At 38.8% G+C, this 17,420-nt stretch overlaps 2 long non-coding RNA genes across 3 annotated transcripts; both read right to left on the bottom strand.

Annotated features, from left to right (window-relative positions):
* Positions 1–218: 218 nt before the first annotated feature.
* Positions 219–1,641, bottom strand: LOC115744729. Of its 2 annotated transcripts, XR_004015841.2 has the most exons (4): positions 1,592–1,641; positions 1,397–1,496; positions 990–1,305; positions 219–607 (listed from the first exon to the last, which is right to left on the bottom strand). It is a non-coding gene; the product is annotated as an uncharacterized LOC115744729 (long non-coding RNA). The 2 variants fall into 2 exon arrangements; XR_004015840.1 differs by having other exon boundaries at positions 1,397–1,629.
* Positions 1,634–8,014, bottom strand: LOC115744730. The gene is made up of 5 exons (XR_004015842.2): positions 7,935–8,014; positions 7,627–7,751; positions 2,192–2,313; positions 1,757–1,978; positions 1,634–1,665 (listed from the first exon to the last, which is right to left on the bottom strand). It is a non-coding gene; the product is annotated as an uncharacterized LOC115744730 (long non-coding RNA).
* Positions 8,015–17,420: the final 9,406 nt, after the last annotated feature.

Below are 17,420 nucleotides of genomic sequence, written 5' to 3'. Positions count from 1 at the left end.
GAACGTCAGCATAACCATCATCATTTTCTGTTGTTGATGCATTACATACCCAACTTTTCATGTTTGTCCAAAGCAACCCGTTAGTTTGACATGGTACCGGCGTAAGATGAGCGATATATTCAATCAATACCAGGACTCCTGTTCCATATGTAATCAACTCTTCTTGAGACCCCGGTCGTGCGAATGGCGATGCGTGAACTTCCAGCTAGAGCATACCGTTACTCGACTGCCTTCAATTTGAAAAACCAAAGTCAGGACCATTTTCTATCAGCTCGAACTTTTTGAATTGCCGGTTGCGGACTCAGCTTTACATTGTTTCACCGGCATTTTAGGTAAATCCGACACTGTCAACTATGTATCTGTTGTTGGCATACATGAATGTGAAGTTATATAGCTCTTATTGAATTACAAGCTCAGCTGCCCAAAGTTCTGGCGAGTTTGGCTGAGTCTGAGTCGGACTCTATTCGCCTGAGAAAAAAATATCAGGACAAGATCCACATGTACACAGTTGACCAGAAAGTGAGAGCTATGGCTGCAAACAAGTATGTCCAGAGGAAGAGCACGGAACACTCCTCTTGCCCCACATCAAAGAGCTCGGTCATTGTCCCTGCAAAATTCACAGAACTCTCAGCAGCTTTCTTGAGAAAATCAGCAGCATGAAATTCTTAGTGAGCTAGCCCTACTTTCGTCGAATTATGAATTACGCTTCCATGTTGAGCTATCAGTCTGTATGTTTCCAAATCAAGATTCATTCTAAATACCCGTTTCAGAATCAAGATTCAGTCTATATTGCTCGATTGAATATGTCGTAGGTTGAGTGACCAGCCGAGATGTGTTTCAACTTCAGAAAAATTGGACATTACTTCACTTACCGCATCAAATGCCCTCTCAGCATGAAAGTAATAAAGTTGATTTAAAGATGACCTTTTTTATCTGACTACTTTTTTCCTTTTCCTTTCTCTTTGGAGAAGTAAGTTAGCTATACATACCGATATTCATGGCTGGTGGGAGTGTGAACTGAACCATGAAGACATAGTGGTACAATGGGTCTGATGCCAGAAAGCCAAGCTTGCCGGCAGCCTTCACGACTCCGATTCCAATCACCGGAAGTATCACATACCAAACACTAATCACCCCGGCAATAGCCCATGGTCTGATTCTCGAAGAACATAAACCTGTTCAAGCAAAGCAATCGATCAATGAATTCCGACATTTCTGTTTGAGAGAAAATGGAGGGTCAAGAAAGTCTTGCCTTGAGTGAGGTTGCCTCCTAAGATAAGTGTGATACAAGGAATAGTCCCATCCCTGCTCCACAGAAATTCAGTTTAGTGACAAAATCATTGAGATAATACTAAGGCCTGCGGAAGTCGCAATTCATAAGGTTGATCTTTCTTACCCTATAGTTGAATAGTGTCCTGTATCACATGAAGTGGCGCATTCTCACCGATTAGGAGGTTCTTCAAGAATGTGATTGCCCCGACAATGAATCCAACTGTCTGCTCGCATAGAGAAAATTGTCATTGTGTGTCCTCCAAATAGAAAAACTTGTGCTTCGCAAGCCTAATGCCAGAGATTTTTTAATGAAACTCACTGCAGCAAGTGTAGGAGGTGACATTAGCTCCTCCAGCAATTGGTATCGGTCTCATCTGAATTCCCATGTGAAATCTGAAATACAGTTATTCATCAAAATAGAGCAATGAAAATACCACTTTTCTTGCGCCATAAGTTGCTGGGGAAAGAAGAGTATGAGTCTCACTCCTTGTGTTTCTGCATTTTCACTAGCCTTTGTTCATTGCACACTAACAACAGTTTGTTGTTCTCCATCTTTTTCTTTGAGAAGACGTGTTTCTGAACCAGCATTTGGGTTGATGTTAGGTGCCTTTGAGGCCTCCTTGGCTGCTTGAAGCGCTTTATCCTTCGTGGACGATGTTCGGATCAGTTGGTAAGTGCAAGTCCAGATGTAGAAACCACCAAGGTGCTCTGACAACAGAGAAGAAAGTACACTTGAGTCAGTCACACACACAGACTCAATGCAGCAAAAACCGGAAACATGAATTCGAGGCGTCATTTGATCAAGTGGAAGGACATGAACGATGAAAGCACGTGTTTACTACTCATCCCTGACTTGCTTTTCCTGAGAAACCAATTTAAGTTTGACAAATGATTTAAACATACAAGGAAGGGAACACACCGCCATCGAGAAAGATGCGTATGAGAGTCCAACGGAGCGGCAAGCAGTCCAGTCACCAAGCGGGCTACTGCCCTCCTCACAGACCGCCGGGATTATAATGAGAGGTAGATTTCCCAAGTTTCCTAGTGGCACAATTAGTTAAGTAGATGTCGCGACCTAAAAATCAGGTTTCTAGGCTAATGGATTATCAAGTTAATTATCTAATTAACTTAACTCGGGCTCTCTCAAGTCCATACCAAATCGCAACTTATGGTTCACCATTTAACAAGTGAAAAGATTTTCAAATTGGAGTCGCCACTAATCATTTTATGGTAGGCTGATTAGACACCTAAATAAAGTATTGGGAGAAATACTTTATTCCTACGAACCAGAGATTCATTGATTCATTGAGTTCAGGAACTTTGTTATGCTAATATTTCTATTAGCGCCCTTTCGGTACCTTTCATTTCAATGAAAATTATCTGAGTCGGCAACTTTCAAAAATTGTGATTTAAAGTTCCAAAGGTGTAATTATTTTTTATTTAAATGAATGATGCAATGCATGAATGTAATTGTATTGTGAGAATACAATTATTCTAGTGACAACTATTCTAATATGACATGAATGCAGGATTTTTTTTTTTAATCCTCGTGACATGCAGAACAACATGACTTCTAATCTACATGTTATGCAAAAAATGGCTTGAATCTAATCTAAATGACATGTTGTATTAGACTAGACTAATCTAGTAATTTAAAATGAACGAGCATCATTCTAAATGACGTACGAGCGTGACATGACATCAATGACTTCTCAAGTTTATGACATGATGAATAATACGACACGTAAAAATAATATGACAAAATGACATGCTGAACTATAGGATATGTCAAACTTTAATGACGTAGCAAAATATATGACATGACTAATCAATGTGACATGGAAATGACATAGTGGTTATGCGACTAGGCCTAAACAACGTGCATATGTAAAATGAATGTGTTCAATCTACACGAATAGAATGTTCTAAACTATATGCAATCTACATGAATGAGATATTTTTGGTGTTTTGAATGGATTTTTTTTTATTTTTTTACGTGACAAATCAAATCATGCATGATCATTTATGAAAATATCTTCCGATTCGAATTAGATAACAGATTAGATCGAGGAATCAAATCTGGTGGTTAAGATTAGATATCTCGATCCCCGTGCGATCGAGACAAACCTCGGGATTGAGATTAGTCCGAATTTGCACGTTGTCGGTAGGGAATCACCCCTCCGATTCAAAACGGTTTTCTAATCTATAAAACATGCTAACGATGCCGGAGAAAGAAAGAAAAAAAAATAAGGAACTATCATATATTACAATATCAATAGATAAGATTTGCCTAAACATAGATAAAATTTGCCTAAACGAAAATCATTCAATATTCACATAATATATATATATATATATATATATAAAAGCGAGAAACGAAACATGAACAAATTGAATTTTACCTAATCTGAAAAAAATTCAGATTTTTGCTCCTCGTTTGGATCCGGATGGGAGTTGCGGATGAGGATCGGCTCAAAGGGGAGAACCGCGCTGGACTTGATGGTGGCGCCGATGCAGGTCGCTAGTGGCACATCAATGCCGCAAAGCATCACCGAATCACTACAGGTGATGCTCCTTCGTTGGACTTGGATTGTTTGGCTTCACTTTTTCTGCTCCCTCTGTTACCGTCCAGCTTTCCCTCTAAACCTCACTTGGACGAAGCTCTCTTTCTCTAGCTAGACGAAACTCACTTTGTTCTTTTTTTTTCCTTTTTGCCCCTGTGATACTTTTTCAAGGAAGGCTCTCTCTGGACGGCTCCTTTTTTTTTTTTTTTCCAACGAAAGCACTCTCTCCCTTGACTTTTCTACCCTATCCTCCTTCCCCTTTCTCTTTTCTGTTTTTCCTCTTCACCCCGGACGAAGCCCCGCCATCTCTCTCTGTGTCGCCCGGTTTGTGAAGACCCCCCTCCGACTTTTCTGCACACCATCCTAGAGGTGGCCATTTGGAACCATGGGCCCGGAACCGGCCCGTTGACCGGGCCCACGGTTCCGACCCGGAAAAAAAAAAGTGGCGAGTGGGGCAAAGAGCCGTTGGGCTCTTTGCCCCACGCCGGGCTCGCCCCTCCCAAACCCAAAACCCACCCAACGGCCAATTTGGCAGTTGCCATTTATAAAAAAAAAAATTGAATTATTTTTATTTTTTGCCTATAAATACCTATCCTCTCCATTTCATTTTTCTCACAAATCCTCTCAACAATTCTCTCAAATTGTCTCAAATCCTCTCAAATCGCTCAAATTCTCTCAATTCTCTCAATCCCGACTCAATTCTCTCAATCGAATTTCCAATCAATTCTCTCAAAAATGGCAAGTGGAAGCAGAAATGCTGCATGTTGGGAAGACAACGACGATAATATTAATTATGTCCCGATTCCGAACGTCGAGCACATCCCAACACAAGAAAGTCTTCATCCTTCCACCGGTGTCGAAGAAACGTCAATGGCAAATGAGCCGGAACGGAAGGGTCGAGATAATACATCCGACTTGTGGCTACATTTCGACAAGATACGTGATGAAGGCGAAAGTAAGTATAATGTAAAATGTAAATATTGTTTGCAAATATATAAATTTACGAAAGGATACGGCTACGGAACATTCCGTCGGCATTTGACGAAAAAACATCCAACGCAAGCGGGGATCGACAATACCCAACAACAAATTTTCGGGTACGCCACTTCTAATCTTCATCCTATATTCCATTACACCGATGCCCTTTATAAACAAACATTAGCTGAATATGTTGCCCTTGATCATACTCCGTTTAATACTGGTGAAAATTTTAATATGAAATATTTGATAAATACTGCGTTGGCTCCGCAAGCACCAACTATTCCAAAAAATACTTTTAAACGCGAACTTTTTCATCTTTATAAAAAAGGAAAAAAATCTTTAGCAAAATTTTTGGCGGAATTCAATGGACGTGTGCATATAGGTAGCGATATTTGGAGTGATCATTGGCAAATTCATTCTTATATGGGTGTCACGTGTCATTGGATAGATGACGATTGGACTATTCAAAAAAGACTTATTCCATTTCAAGTTTTTGATGAAAGACATTCCGCTCATAATATTTATAGAATAATTAGACAAGTTTTAGAAGAATATAATTTGATAAATAAAGTATTTTCAATTGGTTTTCATAATGCCGCCGCAAATACCGCTTCTATTCCCGAATTAGAAAATATTTGCAAACCCACTTTTGGGGGACAATTTTTTCACATTAGATGTGCTTGTCATGTTTTAAATTTATGTGTACAAGATGGTTTACGAACTCTTGACACTTCTCTCGCCCTAATAAATGGTGCAATTAAATTTTTATGGAGGCGTCCCCATTTTATGAAATTATGGAGAAAATTTTGTAAACAAAATGGGAGAAGGGCAAGAAGATTTCCAAAAGATATTCCGACTCATTGGAATTGTACGTACGAGTTGCTTCAGCAAACTTTTGATTATAAAGATTTATTATGTATGTTTATTTCACAAAATATTCTCGAAATTACTTTATTTCCTCAACATTGGGACATTTGCAAAAAAATTTTAGATTTTTTTAAAATTTTTAATGATGCTACTGAGACTTTATCTGGTATTTATTATCCTACTACGCATTTATTTTTAATAGAGTGTGTTAATATTGGTAGTGTTTTTAGTGAATATGAAAATGATACTGAATTAGCTCGAACTATTTTAGTAATGCGAGAAAAATGGTTGCATTATTATTTACAAATTCCTCTTGTCTATTTAGTTGGTATTGTTTTTTATCCACGTATTAAATTAGACGGTTTACTAGATTATTTGAATGTGTATTATCATGATTGTTTACATTTAGAAGATTCAATATATATTTCAAATATACTAGGAGATGTTAAAGAATCTATAGTAGTATTATATGAAGAATTTTGTAGTATATATGGTTTAAGTGATTCTAGATCTTTACAATCTACCGCCTCACGTAGCGAAGGTGGTAGTTCACTTAGTAGAAGGTATAATATGCTCAAGAGTAGGCAAAATAAAAATAAAAAGGGGCAACATGTAGTATTTCTGAATTAGAAAAATATTTAACCACTCAATTTGAGTTTCGTGATGCAGAACTTAGTACAGATTTTGAAATCCTAAAGTGGTGGAAGAGTCACCAAATCGATTACCCAATTCTCGCCCTCATCGCTCGTCGGATATTAGCAACCCCTTCTTCAACGGTTGCGATTGAACAAGCATTTAGCGCTGGAGGATTAGTTTTGGACTCTCGTTGTTCAAGATTAAGCCGGAGTCTGTGGAAGCTCAAGCTTGTGTCGACGATTGGAAGAATGCGAGATTTCGACACCAAGAGCTAGATCGAGAACATGAATTTTTTAGCGATGATATTGGAGATACCACAGCTACGGGTACCACAACGGGTAGCGACAATTGACGATGAGGTAAGTTGGGGTTATCAAAGGTAAAAGAACTACATGGACTTTGATTCTTCTATCCCCAAGAAGATATGTAGACGTTTAATGATAATTCATTAAGTTCAAGCCCATTCCTCCTCTCTCTCTTTTTTCCCCACATTTTATTACAATGTACAATTTGATTATATTTTATAATTTATAATTTATTTTATTATTTTAAAAATTAAAATTAAAAAAGGAACCGGAATTAATCGGCCCGAGACCGCCGGTTCCGGTTCGGAACTGGAACCGGAATTTTCAATCGCCGGTTCCGGTTCCACCTTTTTGTGGAACCGAAACCGCCGGTTCTTGAACCGGAACCGGGGGTTCCATGGAACCGGCCGCCTCTACACCATCCCATCTTTCTCTTTTATAGACCCATGAGACATCTCCCACGATTTTTTATGCAACCGTGAAATCCCTTGATCGTAGGGATTTAACAATTTTTTGCTCAGATCATTTTTGATATCCCACGGTCTTGGATTTCATCCTTAAAAATCGCAAGGAGTTACACCAATTAATAACTAAAAAATCTTAGTATTATTGGCTAGTTGATTCCCATAATCTGTTTAAGTTCAAAAACCCACGTACACAATTTTGACCATATAAATGATCAAAGGACTTCGCCGTACATCCAATGTATCGGTTTTAATTTACCAGATTAAACCCAGAACCTCTATCGCTTAAACCTGTCCACCGCCGGTCCAAATCAAAAAGCAAATGATATGCATGAACGACAAAATTAAATACGAATGATGAGCTAATTTTTGTAGGAACTGAAAATAATTCCTAATTTTTATGCTAATTAATGATTGAAAATTTTAGTCAAAATTTAGGTATCAACAGTAGACAATAACAACCCAATTTGTCTTTCAATTCATGTAAAACAAGGATGCCGAGGAACAAGGCCGTCATATTTATTAAGACAGGAATACCTGTTGAACAAGCGGCAATGATCGGACCCTCCAGGTGAGTCATCGGCTTCAAAACTTTTACGAGTATTCATCCAATAACCCCTCCAACGAGGAAGGAAATTCCAATGTTAATGGGCATAAACCACCTTGCAACAAAATTCAAACAGTTCGAAACGGTTAAAAGACCCAAATACATCAAGAACTTTATAGGCTCCACAAACCGCGCAACAAACTATGAGAAAACAAATTCCAATATGCACCTTCTACTTCTATAGGAAAGGAATGAGGACACAATTTGCTAGTAGTGAGAAAACGCGAAATTGCCTAACCACGAGATTATATCCTGAAGAGTAACCTGTCTTGGTCAGCCGGCGAAAATTAGCGAGGGTGTGAAGGTGATGAACACTATATGCATTCAGCAGAACAATTAGCCAACAATGAAACATTCCAGACTCTTAGAACACAGAGTTATCGCTAAACTCTTCCAACTGTTAGAGATATGCCCTAAAGTGACTATGTAATAGTTACATAGTAGGGATTTCAGTTGTATTTTCAATTTCTTATTTAATTAATGGCAAAGACGTATTTATTCATTTGTCCAATTATTTACTTATATGAATAAATTCCACAAGATCGGTTGTGGCTGGACCTATTCTTGAGACGTTGAGAATATGTGTGACGGGTTCACGGTTAGACCGAATCTTTAAACTGTTCCCGGTTGATGGATCATTGAATGGATATCAATGATCCCGTTGAGATCGGTGTGTTCTTAACTTCACCATTGAGCATTGGATACTTAAGGGAATGACGAGTCATAAGTCATTGGGTATTGCGATGCCCGAGTTAGAACACATGTGCTTGTATCAGACAAGTTCATTGAACGTGACACGCATTGAACGATTAGCAACATGGAAGCTTTTAGCGTGGTCAATGTCTAATCGTTCATGCTTTGGTCTTGTGTAAATAATCCTTAGACCTGAGGCATAGTGTTGACTTGTGTGTTGGATGGCTATGGTTCACAAGGACGCATATTGATGGTTCGTCGATCCGTCTCTGTACTTGATGATCATAGTTCATGCACATACGAAGTCACACGTATGCGCAAAATGGAATCTGTCTCCTTGTCACATGCAAGGTATGATATCCTATGCAATTTAATTATGACAATGTATTGAAATCCTCGGCCGGGGTTATGATCGAGAATGAAATGTTCATTTCTCATATAAATGCATGTCAATTAGATTTGTGCATATGATCGAATTGGTGACTTGACAAATATTCCATGGTCTTTGTTCGATCGAGATATAGTAAGACAGAGGGATTGAATTACACAGTAACCAAAGCTGACGGGTTCATTATGTTCATAAAGCATTCACATTGTCTGAGTAGCCATGACATATTGCTAGATGTCACTCATGGCTTGTAGGACCTAGATGTTGATCGGGACAATCAATTCTCTTAAAAGTACTAAAGTGTTAGTGCATGTCTTCTTGCCATTTCGGTGATGAACCTAGGGATGTCACACACCTTAACCAATACATGACGACGTTGAACGGAAAGACAACATTGCAAATATGTTTGCAATTACGATATACAGATTTTAGTCGGGCTAAAATTAAATTAAATGTGATTTAATTTTAATTTTATTTTTGGTCATCGGCTCATGTGCATATAATGCACACGTATGCTCAACGTGGACATATATTATATGTCTAACATGCACATTTATTATTGTATAGCCTTTTTGTTTTTATTATAATAATAATGGTTATTATTTAAAAAAAAAATTATTATGTGCATGCACATGGTCAGCAAATGCTGACCATGTGCGTGGCAAACGATGAGCAAATGTTGCTCATTGTGTGCCCATGCACAACGAACGGCAACGTCAATTGCCGTCGCTGTGCAATGCGCCCACGATCGGATCGTGGGTGCTTCTCACGATGCTGATCGTGCGGCGCATGTTTTCAATTAAAAAAAAAAAAGAGATTTGTCTGCAAAAAGGAAAAAGGGAAACGAGTGAAAACGGTTTTCACTCGGCGTGCATTTGAGAAAGCGTATGAGCATTTTGAGAGCTGCGAAAATGTGTTCGTAAAAGGAACTATTGAAGAGCCTATCAAAAACTCTCTTCCTTTCGTGACCAAAATATTTTGAGATTGCGGAGTAATGTATCCACGACATTGCTAGCACAATTCAAGTGGTGATTCTCGCACGCTCGTTCTTCCATTCATCGTTGTGATTGGTGGTGTGTCTGAACTAGAGGCCCGACACTTGTGGGGCTCTGATCGAAGAACATCTAAACCTATTTCGTTTCAAGCACGCTTCAAGAGGTAATCCGTTAAATCCCCTTGTTGCACATGTTTTTCGATTGAAACGCACGAACTACGCCTCCGGAGATACGTGTATAGGTTTTTATTTATTTTCGCTGCGTATTTTATATGTTTTATTTGCCTATGCATGTTACGCAAATCCCAACAGTGGTATTAGAGCCAATCCTTAGGCGTTTTCGTGCGTTTAATTGATTTTAGTTCGTAGTGATTTTTGCGATGCTATGGCCAATTTATTTTTAGAGAATTGTTCTTTTTACGTGGCCGATAGAAGTTGATTACTTTATTCGATAAATTAATCAATGTAGCAAAAATTGAGGCTAAATCAATTTTGAATCGAAAATCTGTAGTTATTTTATATTATGTATGAATTCTGCAAAATGATTCACAGCTACGAATCTAGTGGCGAGAATGCTACTGCCGCTTAGAATTACTCACGTGAAATTTGTTTCGCTGGCGTTAATTTCTTGATGCGGCTTGCGTTGCTCAACCATTAATATGATTAAATGCAGAATTTTTGTGCCTTCCGAAGCTTTAAATTATGAATTTATTGCTCACGTAGAAGGGTGGTGATCATGGAAAAACCCCTAATCAATGCGATTGATGTATGAATGAATGTATGGTGATTACAGGTATTTTTTGGGGTTGTAATTATTAAATGGAGGCTGCGTCCTTCTTTTATTTTTCATCTAATTTTTATTTTTAGCGTAGTTTAGCATAGTCAATTGTTGATATAAATGCTACGAGGATTATGTGGAGGAGCCGTTAAGCCGGAGAGCTTTATAGGCCCGGTTCGCGAAGAGTTCAAGGAACCAAGACGAAGCGAAAAGCAGATCTCAAATATTAAAATATTAAAATGGTTAAATATGGTCTCATTGGCTCGAGATCCATTAAACCATAATTCCATGATCACCACGTAGGATAGATGTTTATACGTTTGACATCTATTTATTTATTATGTTTTATGAGCATGTTAAACCGGTTAATGTGCAAAGTGAGACCTTTAATAATGACCACAACCTCCTTAAAATAATATTGAGTCGTAACGGGTTTCGGACTCGTGGCCTTCCGTCGTCGTGGTTTGATCCTATATTATAGTGGTTGATTGACTGGCTATGGATACATAGGGGTCAATTGCCATTCATAATAATGGACCACTCCATTAAGCATATGATGTTGTGGGGTTGGAGCCAAATGATTTCCAATAACTGTTAGGTGAGGGGATCGTTTGCGTTTTCAATACTTGCATGAGACGATGGGTTAGACTTGACTATGATCATGAGGTCAATAACTGTCAGGTAAGACTTTCATGGTCTAGAGGCCAAAATTATGATTGGGATTCGCATATGATGCGTTGAATAAGTTGATTCGCTCACCAAGTTTATAAAGCACCAATAACTGTTAGGTGAGGTGGACTATGAGCTGGTGGGACTCCAATCCCCACTAGTAATCTTTACCCAACAAAGATTACCGTTTCCCATTTTGAGAAGTATGGGATCCGAATATAAATTTAGTGGGAGGATCTATTTCATTTAAAGGCCAAAATGAAATAGTTACTTTGAAAGACAACATCTAACAATTTATTTTCTGCACAGATATTTATTACTCCGAAAAATGGTAAACACAAACCCGCTTGCTTCGATACTTGACAAGAACTGTTTGACTCGACCCAATTTCACCGATTGGGTGAGGAATTTGAGAATTGTTCTCAATTCAGAAAAACTCGGGTATGTGCTTGATGAAAAAATGCCAACCTCTTTTCCCGAGGGTGGGACCCAAGAGGAACGTGTCACTTATGATAAGTGGCATGATGATGACTTAAAAGTTAGGTCATATATGCTTACTTCAATGAATAATGAATTTCAAAAGAAGTATGAAGCAATGGAAGATGCTAGGTCGATCATATTGCACCTGAAGGAATTCTTTGATGAGAATGGTCGAACCTCTAAATATGAGATATCTAAGGCATTGTACCGCATGAGGATGGCTGAGGGATCATCGCTTAATGATCACGTTTTGAAAATGATCCGGCACATAGAAGAATTGGCTAGGCTGAATCTCGTTATGGACAATGACTTAGCTGTGGATTTGATCCTCCAATCTTTACCCGATTCCTTCTCTGGTTTTGTCTAAAACTTCCACATGCATAAGATGGAGAAAACTCTTGCTGAGTTACATAGCATGCTGGTGGTTTATGAGAAGGAAATGCACAATACAAGGCCAAATGTAGTGGCTATAGCTAAGGCTTCTTCTTCAAAGAGTAAGACTATTTTGAAGAAAAGGAAATGGAAGAAACCCGTGAAAGCTACTATGCAACCAAAGCCCAAGGTTGAAAAAGGAAAATGTCATTATTCTAGTGTCATGGGGCCTTTGGGGAGGGACTGCAAGAAGTACCTCGCGAGCTTGAAGGTCAAGCCCAAGAACCAACCTTGCGAAGGTATGGTATCTATGCTTATTGAAACTAATCTTATGGTTAGTGCTGAATTCAGCTTATGGATTCCGGATTCTGCCGCAACCTCACATATTTGTATGTCTTTGCTGAATCCGGAAATAAGCGGGATGCTGGGGCGAAATGAAATTGTCCTAACATTTGCAAATAGGGCAATAGTTGTTGAATTAGCTATAGGGACTTTTCGTTTATGTTTGCCTTCCGGACATATTTTGGTTTTAAAGAATTGTTTGCATTATGAGAATGTTGTTCGGAACATCATCTCTATACCTCGTTTGGGTAAAGAGAATTATGAATTTTCTTTTGCTGATGATGTATGTTCTATTTATTATAATAGAACGTGTATTGGTTTTGGATTATTAACCAATAATCTCTACACCATTACAATGTTCGGTAATGCAATTACCAATGTTAATAAGCAAAATAGTCACGATGTAAATGCCATAACTAATAAACGCCCTAGAGATAATCCAAATCCAATGTATGTTTGGCATCTTCGATTAGGTCATATTGGAGAAGACAGGATTAACAAGTTGAGTAATGCTTGATATATTAATCCAATTGGTTTTGAACCATACTCGACTTGTCATGCATGTCTTCTAGGAAAAATGACTAAGGCGCCCTTTGTAGGACATAGTGCACGAGCTGCCGACGTACTAGGATTGATATATACAGATGTATGTGGGTCAATCAATGAAACTGCTAGGGGTGGTTATTCTTACTTCATTACCTTTACTGACGATCATTCACGGTATGGATATTTGTACTTAATGAAGTATAAATCTGAATCCTTTGAAAAGTTCAAGGAATTTAGGTCCGAAGTTGAGAAACAAACGGGAAAGAGTATTAAGGCTCTTTGATCCGATCGAGGAGATGAATACCTTAGTACTGAATTCTTGGACTATCTTAAAGATAATGACATTTTATCACAGTGGACACCTCCTGCAACTCCAGAACATAATGGTGTATCTGAAAGGAGAAATCGCACTTTATTGGATATGGTGCGATCTATGATGAGTTACCCCGATTTGCCGGTATCCCTTTGGGGATATGCCCTTGAGACAGCTGCATATTTATCGAACAGAGTGCCATCCAAATCTGTTCCAATTACGCCTTATGAGATATGGCATAGTAGGAAACCAAGTCTTAATCATACTAAGATTTGGGGTTGTCCCGCTTTCATCAAGAAGGCGAGGACAGAGAAATTGGAGGCTAGGTCCGAACAAGGTCGCTTCATTGGATATCCAAAAGAAACTCTTGGATATTGTTTCTATTTTCACTCTAACCAAAGAGTTTCGGTCAGTAGGCATGCTTCCTTTATGGAGAATCGGTTTGTTCAAGAAGGTGGTGCTAGGCGAAAAATAGTCTTACAAGAAGAAAACAATGAAGTACCAAATAACCAAGTTTAAACACCGATCTACGATTCGGTGGGAGCTTCTGATACACAACCTCTTAGGAGAAGTGCGAGAATGTCTCGTCTGCCTATTCGTTATAGACACTCGGTTGAAGATATTGAGCCACTATTCAATGTGAATGATAGTGATCAACTGAGTGATCCTAGCACCTATGAGGAGGCGATGTCGGACATTGATTCTAGTAAATGGCTAGAAGCCATGAAATCCGAAATGGATTCAATGTATTCCAACGATGTTTGGACTCTAGTTGATCTCGCTGATAGTATTGTACCAATTGGTCGTAAATGGATCTTCAAGAGGAAGATGAACAACGATGGTCAAGTTGGAACTTACAAAGCACGACCGGTGGCGAAAGGATATCGTCAAAAAGAAGGGATCGATTACGACGAAACTTTCTCACCTGTAGCCATGCTAAAATCCATTCGGATTATGTTGGCTATAGCTGCGCACCTTGATTATGAGATATTCCAGTTGGATGTTAAAACGGCTTTTTCTAAATGGTTTCCTCGAGGAGAACATTTATATGGAACAACCACGGGGTTTTGAATCTAGTGGTGAAAGTTGAAAGGTGTGTAGGCTCAAGAGATCCATTTATGGACTCAAACAAGCCTCTAGAAGTTGGAACATCCGTTTTGATGAGGTAGTCAAATCGTTTGGCTTCATTAAAAACCCGGATGAACCATGTGTATATAAGAAGGTCGGTGGGAGCGCAATTGCGTTTCTAGTTCTTTATGTCAATGATTTACTTTTAATCGGGAATGATATTCCAATGATATTATCGATCAAACTATTCTTGTCACAGAAATTCTCTATAAAAGATTTGGGAGAGGCAACTTATATTTTAGGTATCAAGATCTATAGAGATAGATCGAGAAGATTGATTGGCCTCTCCCAATCTACGTACATAGACAAAGTGTTAACACGGTTTAACATGCAATGTTCCAAAAGAGGATTATTGCCTTTTAGGCATGGAATCCGTCTTTCCAAGGAGATGTGTCCCAACACTCCTGAAGAAAGAGAGCGGATAGCAAAAATACCTTATGCATATGAAATTGGAAGCATAATGTATGCTATGCTATGTACACGACCCGATATTGCGCATGCTGTAAGTATTACTAGCAGATATCGATCCGATCCAGGAGAAGAGCACTGGATAGCAATCAAGAATATCCTTAAGTACTTGCGAAGGACTAAGGACTTATTTTTTATATATGGAGAAGGAGAGTTTAAAGTTGAAGCTTATAATGATTCCGATTTTCAATCGGATCCGAATGATTATAAGTTTACATCTGGGTTTGTCTTTATACTTAATGGTGGTGCAATTAGTTGAAAGAGTTCCAAACAGAGCATAACTGTTGATTCCACCACCGGAGCAGAGTATGTAGCTGCTTTAGAAGCGGCAAAGGAAGCGACTTGGATGAAGAAGTTCATTTCTGAACTTGGAGTTGTTCCTTCCATTGAGCAACCAATTATATTGTTTTGTGACAGCAATGGGGCTATCGCTCAAGCTAAGGAACCAAGGTCTCACCAGAAGTCTAAGCACATTGAGAGACACTTCCATCTCATCGGAGAAATAGTTGGGAGAGGTGATATCGCCTTGCAGAAAATTGCCTCGGCGGAAAACGTGGTAGATCCCTTTACTAAGGCCTTACCTCAGTCTTCTTTTGAAAGACACATTGACAAAATGGATTTGAGGTACCAGACTAGTTGGCTTTAGTGCAAGTGGGAGATTGTTAGAGATATGCCCTAAAGTGATTATGTAATAGTTACATGGTAGGGATTTCAGTTGTATTTTCAATTTCTTATTTAATTAATGGCAAAGACGTATTTATTCATTTGTCCAATTATTTACTTATATGAATAAATTCCACAAGATCGGTTGTGGCTGGACCTATTCTTAAGACGTTGAGAATATGTGTGACGGGTTCACAGTTAGACTGAATCTTTAAACTGTTCCCGGTTGATGGATCATTGAATGGATATCAATGATCCCGTTGAGACCGGTGTGTTCTTAACTTCACTATTGAGCATTGGATACTTAAGGGAATAACAAGTCATAAGTCATTGGGTATTGCGATGCCCGAGTTAGAACACAGGTGCTTGTATCGGACAAGTTCATTGAACGTGACACGCATTGAACGATTAGCAATATGGAAGCTTTTAGCGTGGTCAATGTCTAATCGTTCATGCTTTGGTCTTGTGTAAATAATCCTTAGACCCGAGGCATAGTGTTGACTTGTGTGTTGGATGGTTATGGTTCACGAGGACGCATATTGATGGTTCGTCGATCCGTCTCCGTACTTGATGATCATAGTTCATGCACATACGAAGTCACACGTATGCGCAAAATGGAATCTGTCTCCTTGTCACATACAAGGTATGATATCCTATGCAATTTAATTATGACAATGTATTGAAATCCTCGGCCAGGGTTATGATTGAGAATGAAATGTTCATGTCTCATATAAATGCATGTCAATTAGATTTGTGCATATGATCGAATTGGTGACTTGACAAATATTTCATGGTCTTTGTTCGATCGGGATATAGTAAGACAGAGGGATTGAATTACACTGTAACCAAAGCTAACGGGTTCATTATGTTCTTAAAGCATTCGGATCATGCCGGTAGCCATGACATATTGCTAGATGTCACTCATGGCTTGTAGGACCTAGATGTTGATCGGGACAATCAATTCTCTTAAAAGTACTAAAGTGTTAGTGCATGTCTTACTGTCAGCTCGGTGATGAACCTAGGGATGTCACACACCTTAACCAATACATGACGACATTGAACGGAAAGACAACATTGCAAATATGTTTGCAATTACGATATACAGATTTTAGTCGGGCGAAAATTAAATTAAATGTGATTTAATTTTAATTTTATTTTTGGTCATCGGCTCACGTGCATATAATGCACACGTATGCTCAACGTGGACATATATTATATGTCTAACATGCACATTTATAATTGTATAGCCTTTTTGTTTTTATTATAATAATAATGGTTATTATTTAAAAAAAATTTATTATGTGCATGCACATGGTTAGCAAATGCTGACCATGTGCGTGGCAAACGATGAGCAAATGTTGCTCATCGTGTGCCCATGCACAACGAACGGCAACGTCAATTGCCGTCGCTGTGCAATGCGCCCACGATCGGATCGTGGGTGCTTCTCACGATGCTGATCGTGCGGCACATGTTTTCAATTAAAAAAAAAAAGGAGACTTGTCCGCAAAAAGGAAAAAGGGAAACGAGTGAAAACGGTTTTCACTTGGCGTGCATTTGAGAAAGCGTATGAGCATTTTGAGAGCTGCGAAAATGTGTTCGTAAAAGGAACTATTGAAGAGCCTCTCAAAAACTCTCTCCCTTTCGTGACCAAAATATTTTGAGATTGCGGAGTAATGTATCCACGACATTGCTAGCACAATTCAAGTGGTGATTCTACGCGCTCGTTCTTCCATTCATCATTGTGATTGGTGGTGTGTCTGACTAGAGACCCGACACTTGTGGGGCCGGATCAAAGAACATCTAAACCTATTTCGTTTCAAGCACGCTTCAAGAGGTAATCCGTTAAATCCCCTTGTTGCACATGTTTTTCGATTGAAACGCACGAACTAC

The sequence above is a fragment of the Rhodamnia argentea genome, chromosome 8 (genome assembly GCF_020921035.1).
Source record: "Rhodamnia argentea isolate NSW1041297 chromosome 8, ASM2092103v1, whole genome shotgun sequence".
NCBI classification, from domain to species: Eukaryota; Viridiplantae; Streptophyta; class Magnoliopsida; order Myrtales; family Myrtaceae; genus Rhodamnia; species Rhodamnia argentea.
Note: the sequence above shows the minus strand (reverse complement) of the source record. Positions and strands in the feature narration are given on the sequence as shown.